Source organism: Suncus etruscus, chromosome 16, assembly GCF_024139225.1.
Source record: "Suncus etruscus isolate mSunEtr1 chromosome 16, mSunEtr1.pri.cur, whole genome shotgun sequence".
Taxonomy (NCBI): domain Eukaryota; kingdom Metazoa; phylum Chordata; class Mammalia; order Eulipotyphla; family Soricidae; genus Suncus; species Suncus etruscus.
In genome coordinates, this window is record NC_064863.1 from 82733088 (window position 1) to 82740497 (window position 7410).

The window sequence follows — 7410 nt, forward strand, 5'->3', positions numbered from 1 at the left end:
TAGCACCATTTTAACTTATCAAACTTTTATATGGGTTGTATTTACATATTCTATGGTGCACGAAGTAATACATTTTATGTAAAAATTCAGTCTCTATCCGCCATACTTTGGTGGGCCTATGCAAACGATAATTGCCACTCTAACACTGTTTTCACAGTGTTTCTTTGACTCTAAACCTTTAAGAAACCACTTGAAGAACCATCTGGAACTGCACTTTTGTTTTTGTTTAGTTTCAATTTCCATTCTTGAATATGTCCCTTGGTGTTTTTTGCTATTTGTTGCATTAAGTCTTGAATGGCTGTGAGATTCTTAAACTATGTTTATTTCCTCTGGATGATTCAATTTAGTTATATAAAATTGTGCATACTAATCTAAAGAAAAAGATTGCTCAAGGAAAAAAATGGAAACAACAATAACACAAAGACAATAAATAAAATAAATAAAATAAAAATAAATAGATATAAATAAATAAATAAATTCAGTCTTCAAGCATTAGTGAAAGCTAAGCTATCTTCCATGTTTCTTCCTGATTTCCCAAGTTTAACTACTGCTTTTCCAAAATCTTCAATTGAATTTGCCTTTCAATGAAACTGTAAATTGAAATGCATTTGAAGATGTATTGAAACAGAAAATTGTAACTTAATTATTGTTCTATAATTTAAGTAAATTATTCATTTAAATATACCTTAATAGTAAATATCCATAGATTTCAAAATTTTTCATCTTCAAACCTTTAGTAAAAACAACCTCTGTATGCCTCGATTAAGAAGGAACCTAAAGGGGCCGGGTGGTGGCGCTAGAGGTAAGGTGCCTGCCTTGCCTGCGCTAGCCTTGGACGGACCGCGGTTCGATCCCCCAGCATCCCATATGGTCCCCCAAGCCAGGAGTGACTTCTGAGCTCATAGCCAGGAGTAACCCCTGAGCATCACCGGGTGTGGCCCAAAAACCAAAAAAAAAAAAAAAAAAAAAAAAAAAGGAACATAAAGGGATGGAATGAATGTGAATTGGAGGCATGAGATCCTACGTTTGATGTCTGGAACATAATCTTATGAACAGTATTGGTACAGCCCCACTGATCCTCAAACACTGCTGAGGATCCTCAGCAACAACAACAACAAGAACAACAAAGTAAAGTTCATTATGTCTATTTCCTAATTATGTAAAATTATGTAAAACCATGGATTTTGGGTTTAAAAATTATCTAAAGGGCCAGAGAGATAGCACAGTAGGTAGGTTGTTTGCCTTGTATGCAACTTACCAAGGTTTGATCCTTGGCATTCCATATGGTTCTCCAAGCCTACCAGGAATAATTCCCGAACAGATTTAGGAGTAACTACTGAACTCCCCTGGGTGTGGCCAAAGAAAAAACAAACAATATTATGCTCTTTTTTTGAATTAATATAATTTAGTTTGCTCTGATTGCCTTGATAATGAATGACAATTAGGGCTTTCTCATTTACCTACAGCCATCTGTCTCTACAGAGTAGTCAAAGAAATACCTGCTGATGTCCTCTTTCCATCTTTTAGAGTATTTGAGATTTTTGTTGTTGTTCTTGCTGATACTTTATCAATATGTTTCGGGTATTAAAACTTTATCTTATGTGTAGTGCAAATATTTTTACCCATTTACTTGACTGTCCTTTAGTTTCTTTAATAATATTTAATTTAAACACCTTGATTACAAACATGATTGTGGTTGGGTTTCATGTAAAGAACACCCCCATCACCAGCGCAACATTCGCATCACCAATGTCCCAAATATCCCTTCTCCCCACCCCACCCCCACCTGTACTCCAGACAGGCTCTCTATTTCTCTCATATATTCTCTTTGTTAGGATAGTTCTTAATGTAGTTATTTTTCTAACTAAACTCATCACTCTTTGTGGTGAGCTTCATGTCATAAGCTGGAACTTTCAGCCCTCCTCTCTTATGTCTCTGAAAATTATTGCAAGAGTGTCTTTCATTTTTTTTAAAACCCATAGATGAGTGAGACCATTCTGTGTCTTTTTCTGTCTCTCTCTGTCTGACTTATTTCACTCAGCATAATAGATTCCATGTACATCCATGCATAGGAAAATTTCATAACTTTGTCTCTTCTGATGGCTGCATAATATTCTATTTTATATATATATATATATATATATATATATATATATATATATATATATATATATATATATATATATATATATATATATATATATATATATATATATATACCACAGGTTTTTTAGCCATTCATCTGTTGAGGGGCATCTTGGTGGTTTCCAGAGTCTTGCAATGGTAAATAATGATGCAATGAATATAGGTGTAAGGAAGGGATTTTTGTATTGTATTTTTGTGTTCCTAAGGTATATTCCTAGGAGTGGTATAGCTGGATCATATAGGAGCTCAATTTTCAGTTTTTGGTGGAATCTCCATGTTGCTTTCCATAAAGGTTAGACTAGACGGCATTCGCACAGCAGTAGATAAGAGTTCCTTTCTCACCACATCCCCACCAACACTGCTTATTCTCATTCTTTGTGATGTGTGCAAAATCTCTGTGGTGTGAGATGGTACCTCATAGTTGTTTTGATTTGCATCTCCCTGATGATTAGTGATGTGGAGCATTTTTTCATGTGCCTTTTGGCCATTTGTATTTCTTTTTTGTCAAATTGTTAGTCCATTTCCTCTCCCCATTTTTTGATGGGATTAGATTTTTTTTTTCTTGTAAGGTTCTGTCAGTGCCTTGTATATTTTGGATATTAGCCCCTTATCTGATGGGTACTGGGTGAATAGTTTCTCCCACTCAGTGGGTGGCTCTTATATCCTGGGCACTATTCTTTTTGAGGTGCATAAGCTTCTCAGCTAATGTATTCCCATCTGTTAATTTCTGCTCTTACTTGTTTGAAGAGTTGAGTTTCCTCCTTGAAGATGCCTTTAGTCTCAATGTCTTGGACTGTTTTACCTACGTGTTGTTCTATATACCTTATGGTATTGTGTCTGATATCAGGTCTTTAATCCATTTGGATTTTAACTTCGTACATGCCTCTTCAACAAGTGGTGTTGGCACAACTGGCTAGCCTTTTGCAAAAAAAGTGTCCTTTAGTATTAACCAGTTTTATTTTACCAAGCAGAAACATTTTAATTTTATATAGATCTATTTATTAATATTTGGGTTTTTTTTTCCTTTGCTAAAGGAATAATATAATTGAAAACACCTTCAAAATATTAGACTTTTCTGCTTGAGAATTCTTAGTTTATTTTATAAATTCTAATCTAAACTCAGGTCTTTTGTCCACTTCTAATTTCCCTTTCTTTATTTCTTCCTTTTTTCCTTCTTGCTTTGTACATAACTATCCAATTTTTTTAACATCATTTGTTGAAAAAACTATTTTGGGTGGGGGGGAGGAATGGATTTAGATCAAAATTCAGTGGTACCACGGGCTCACTTTTGTCTCTTCTCTCAGGAATAATAGTGCTGGGGGGGAGGGACCATATATGATATCAAACCCAGGTCAGTTGTATGCAAAGCAGACATCCTATTGCTTGTTCTCTTCTCATGAAGAGGCTATTTTTAGTACATTCCATGGGCCCAGTTCATTTGACATAAATTAATTATCCAAAACATGGGGGTTTGTCTTGGATTCTTACTTTTAAAAAATTACTTATCTGAAAGTCTATCTTATTCCAGTATTATGCTGTTTTGGTTATGACAGCTTAATAATGTAGTTTCAAGTCAAGTAATGTAATACCTCCAGGTTTCTAATTTCTAAGTATGTCTTTAACTATTCAAGATGTTTTGTCATTCCATATAAATTGTATTTGTAACTTTTCTAAGTCCTTTAAGAATTTTGATAATTTTATTGAATTTTTATAATAATTTATGAATGATTAAACTTTGTCAGTGTTTATCCTTACAATCCATAACATAGAATGTTTTTCATAATTTGAGGTCTTTCATAAAGTGATTTATTTTACTCATGATACAATATTTTTTCTTTTTTATTAAATTGGTTCATAGGAACTTGTACATGACTGATTTATGTTCAATGCCCTACACCCTATGTGGGCTCCCTAGTCCAATATGGAGTGATGCTTGAGAACTGCATAGTATGTCTGCCCAAACAAAACCCAAATAAATAAAAGCAGTTACTGAGAATCAGGATGGGGGTGCAGGAATGGACCTCACCTGAAGCTGCTCTAGGCTTCCTTCTAGCTCTGTGCTCAGGTATCAGTCTTGGTGACTATGTTCAGGAGATCATAAGTAATGCCAGAGTTTAAATTTGGGTCAGCTGCATGTCTAATGAATGCTTTAAACTATGTACTGTCTTTTTTAGAAAGGATTAGAATAATTATAAAACAAAAATGTATAAATCTTGTATTAGAGACAAGTAGTCTAAGACAGAGTGTGATTTATTTTAATAACATTTGAAGATTGTTTAAACTGTACTGAGTGTAGCAACTTGGCAGAAAACATAACAATAAATAAATAACCTTTATTTCCCCATTAATTTTCATGATACATTTTCTACAAAACAAGGGAAGGGGAAAGAGTTGCAAAGTAATATTGCTAACATTTTTATTGCTAATATTTTTAACATTGGGGGAAGTAGAGAGATAGTACAGGGATGAGGACACTTGTTTTGCACACAGTCAACCCAGATTCAATTCCTCAGCACCTCTTTTGTCCCCTAAGCCCCCAGTACTGATTTTTGAGCCCAGAGCTAAGAGAAAGACTTAAACGTAGATGAATATGACTTTGAACCAAAAGAAAAAATACTTTTACCTTTGAGACTATTTGTAGTTGCTCTTTCACAAAATGCAATATCTTAATTATGATTTTTGTTTTTGTTTGTTTGTTTGTTTTTGGGTCACACCCGGCAGTGCTCAGGGGTTACTCCTGGCTCTACGCTCAGAAATCGCCCCCGGCAGGGTCAGGGGATCATATGGGATGCTGGGATTCGAACCAATGTCCTTCCGCATGCAAGGCAAAGGCCTTACCGCTGTGCTTTCTCTTCAGCCCCTTAATTATGATTTTTTAAAAATCACATTTGATTAACACACTACTTTGAAATTATAAATACACTAGCTAGATTCTCTTTTACTGTAAATATATTGACAATACATATTTACTTACTGCACAAAAAAAAAAGGAGATCTTTGTTTCCAGAAAAAGGTTTGTGTCAGACTTATTTTTTACAAATAACATTACTAAGGGACTTTGAAATAACCATCAACTTTAAAACAGTGTAGAATTGGTAAGTGATACCTGAAACTTCCATTGCATATAAAATCTCAATCTTCAAAAGTAGAGATCACTTGTCTCTAAACACCATCATGAAGAACAATAAGCTAGATTCTCAACTCAAAGAGTTCCTTTCTTCTTTAGAATCTCACAGAACAAAAATCTGACTCACCATGTAAATATACTAGTACATCCTTTAAATTGTACATTGCATTGTATACAATTTGTGCTTTGACTTTTTTTCCTTTTCTTTATTATGTCCAATAGAGATCTTTGGGAAGAGTAACTTAGCCCTTATAATACTACCATTTTCCAGGATGCCTGCCAAGTGAGTACTTAGAGGATGGCCTTTGGGCTGGGAGGAATGTGTTATCCTCTATCTGGGGACCAACACAATTCAGGAGGCTCCCAGGAGGACAGCTGTTATCTGATAGTCCTTTTCCATTTCTGACTAAATTGATGTTCACAGTTTCCAAGAAGTTAATATTTCACATTAAAACAATAAATACACTTTGTTAGCTTCTTTTTTAAGTGTAGCATATGCTGTTTTTATTGTTTTCCGTTTCTAATCTCACAAATGTTAACTCTCTAATTTTTAATAAATGCAGAGCTTTGAGATCCCATTGAATCCAAGAAGCAGCCTTCCTTAGGAGCTCTATTTAATAATATATTATTATTTATATATAATATATATTTTATTACATATTATATAATATTATATTATATACTAATATATAATAAAATTAATAATTTATATATGAAAATCAGTAGATCATTTCTAGCCTATCAAATTTATCTAATTTATATTTTTCCAGTTTTAAGAATTTTATTGTGTTTCAGAATAGTCTCACCATCTATGGGTTTTAAGAAAAATAAAGACATTATTGTACTAATGCCCAGAGATAAAAGAGATGAGGGCCAGAAGGACAGGCTCACAGAATGAATCACTGAAAAGAGTGGTGAGTGCAGTTAGAGAAATAACTACACTGACAGCTACCATAACCATGTGAATGAGTGAGAGAAGTGCAAGGCCTGTATTGAATACAGGCTGGTGGGGAGGAACATTGCTGGGTGGTGGGAATATTGCACTGGTGAAGGGGGTGTCCTTTATATAACTGATAACCACTATAATTATGTCTGTAATCAGATGCTTAAACAAAAATATTATTAAAAATAAAATAAAATAAAATATATGAACTTAAAAAAAGAATCTTATTGTGTTTGAGTCATAAATGTTTTAATATCTATTGTTTCTACACTGTGTCCATTCTCCCCTGCTTTAGAGGGGGCTCCAAAATGGCATTCATGAATAGCCTTCTTAGCTAATCTGGCTGGCAGTTCAAGGCAACAATATGAGGATATGGTTATGTCAGCAATCACTAGACCTCAAGGTAGTACTAAGAATGAGCACAGCTCTCAGTGATGCTCAGAGGTCACATGGTGCCAAATATCAAACCCTGTTGGCTGCATGCAAGGCTTGTGGCCTATTTCTGAATTTGTGCTCAGGGATCACTCTTGGTGGGAGATCAGAAGACCATTCACATTGCCATAGACCTGACCAGGACTCTCTAGATGCAAGACAGAGCCTTAATCCCCTTATCTTGCTGCCCTCAAAGCCTGCGTCCTAATTTCTTCACTAACTCTCTAGTCACATGCTTTTTTAAAATTATGTTTCCTCAGCTATCTCATGGGGGTTTCAGGGTAACTTGTGGCATTGCAGAAAAAGAATGAGGCATTATGGCCTGGGATAAAGCAGCTCAGAGTCTTGGGCTTATGAAGTATACACTTTGTTCCTTTGAGTATCTCCACAGCTCATATACTTTTTTGTAAAAACTGAATTATACATCTATTATATAGTTTCTGACACTAGTAAGACAGTGTATAAACATTATAGTGACATGCTTTAGGTCAAACTTTGCAACCATATCTTCAAGAACTCAGAATTTTTTTTTTTGGGCCACACCCGGTGATGCTCAGGGGTTACTCCTGGCTATGCGCTCAGAAGTCTCTCCTGGCTTGGGGAACCATATGGGACGCCGGGGGATCGAACCACGGATCCGTCCAAGGCTAGCGCAGGCAAGGGAGGCACCTTACCTCTAGCGACACCGCCCGGCCCCGAACTCAGAAATTTTTGTCTTAATACTGATGGGGCCCAGAGCAATAACACAGTGGTAGGGTGTTTG